At 37.7% G+C, this 2,266-nt stretch overlaps 1 pseudogene; it reads right to left on the bottom strand.

Annotated features, from left to right (window-relative positions):
• Positions 1-1,761: 1,761 nt before the first annotated feature.
• On the bottom strand, positions 1,762-1,891 carry LOC115072030 (annotated as a pseudogene).
• Between the last annotated feature and the right edge of the window lie 375 nt (positions 1,892-2,266).

Genomic DNA, 2,266 nt, shown 5'->3' on the forward strand with positions numbered 1-2,266 from the left:
CTTAATGACAAAAGTAATTACAGGGTATCTGAATAGCATGTAAATAAACTTAACACGTTAAATTACTCAGACTTTTTACAGATAAAGAAAAAAAATGTTATTCTTAAAGAAGACTTGTAGTGTCATTTTCCCTAGAGAAGCATAGCTATATTTTCAAGTTTAAGTTCTAATTCAGAGCACTAAACAGAAATTACAGTCATAGTCACCCTCAGAAATCTCTTAATCCACAAAGTATGTTTCAAAATTCTTTCACTGTCAAGGAAAGGCTGTTTAGCCAGATGTGGTGGTGTACACCTCTGATCCCAGCGTTTGGGAGGCAGAAGCAAGCAGATCTCTGTGAGTTTGAGGCCAGCCTGGTCTACATAGTGAGTTCTAGGTCAGCAGGGGCTACAGGGAGACCCTGTCTCAAAAAATATGAAAAAAAAGTTATTGTTTCAATACCAAAGTAAATATAGGTTAAAAAATCACTACTCTATCCTGAAACACTAGATGAGACAAACAGCAGGCACTAAAACCACTAGTGCTAAGGGAGGAGTCCAGTGCGAGATAAGAAGCAACACACATCTCATGGTGTTTACTCATTCCAGAGCTTCAGTTCACTGGTCATTTCTGTTTGGGTGAAATGACAGTGGAACCACAGCATTGTTTGCTAAAATCTGTACATTCTTCTCTCTTTTTGACTCTACTCATACAGCCAAATTCATATTTTGCTGATCCTCCTTTTGATCTAACTCAACTTGTATAACGTTAATAACAGACGGAATATCCCTTATCTAAATGCTTGGGACCAGAAGTGTTTTAGATTTACAATTAACGATGCGCCACCTGTAGCTGAATAGGTCTTGGAACAGAAGACAATACAGCTTGTGGCTATCACATTAAACATGCTGAATTACTTAGGTGCAACCTACTGGTTTGAAACATTTAAAGGGAGAAAATAAACTGAAAAGTTGCATTTATTAAAAGCAACAAAAAACAAGCACAGCATAGTAGCTCATGCCTATTAATCTAAGCACTAAGAGGTGGGGGCAGGAAAATCTGAGTTCAAGGCAGGTCTGGGCTACATAGGAAATTCTACTTCAGAAAACAAAACAAAAATCATAGATAAAATTAACAAGTTTATATTTCTGGAATTTTTGTTGTTGTTGGTCTTTTTGAGACAGGGTTTCCCTGTAGTCTCGGCTGGCCTGGAACTCACTGTAGACCTGGTTGGCCTTGATCCCACCTGCCTCTGCTGGGATCAAAGGTGTGTGCCACCACGCCTGGCTCTGGAAAAGTTTTTATTTGGAAAATAGCATTTCTTTTATTGGTATTCTAAGGTGTTTATTTTTCATACTTTAACATATGAGAGTGGAACATTTTAAAAACTGCTATGTTCAGGGTCTGGAGATGGCTCAGCAGTTAAAGCACTGGCTACCTCTTGCAGAGGACCTGAGATTCAATTACTAGCACCCACATGGCAGTTAACAACTATCCATAACTCCAGTTCTGGGGGATCCAATGCCCCATTCTGGCCTCAGTTGGCACTACATGCATATAGCACACATACGCATGCAGAGAAAATACTCATACATATAATAAAATTTTTTAAAAAAGCACCTGGTGTGTCATTTAAAATAGCAGGTTCTACACTGTAAAATGCTGCATATTTTATTTTTAACAAATGGCATTGTAAAATTAAGTATAACACAGGGTGAAGCATAACGAACAGACTTCAGTTCTAAACATTATTAATATAAAAAACTTTTTTCCTTTGATTCATACAGGAGAGTGTGAACACAGTCCCAAACTACCACAAATTATGCAGTTGGAAATTACAGGGTCAGCACATCTGGAGTGCAATGGTAAGCTTTGCCTTGGGAAATCCTCACTTCCCCTGTCAGGTAAATACGCTGAAAAACTTTTTTTCATCCTTCTCATTTTACTACTACTGACATACTCATGAACCTAAATACCATGAATGTGGCTATTAAATGTGCACTTGTGTGCACAGGGAAAGGGAATATACAATTACCTCTTTGGTCAAGCCATCAAGCAAACACAAAATAATTAGTAATTATTTTAAATATGCATTGGTTGTTCTAAACACAACATTAAGCACTTATCACTTTAACTACCTTATCATCAAAGACTTCAGTTTTTCTGAAAAAAAATTCCCCCTAGAAATGTCTCACTATGTTAGCCATAACTGCACTGGCATTTACTATATAACCCTGGCCTGCTTCTACTCACAATCATCTTGCCTCTGCCTAAGTGCTGGGATTAC

Source organism: Nannospalax galili, unplaced genomic scaffold (assembly GCF_000622305.1).
Source record: "Nannospalax galili isolate Female #2095 unplaced genomic scaffold, S.galili_v1.0 scaffold5620, whole genome shotgun sequence".
Taxonomy (NCBI): Eukaryota; Metazoa; Chordata; class Mammalia; order Rodentia; family Spalacidae; genus Nannospalax; species Nannospalax galili.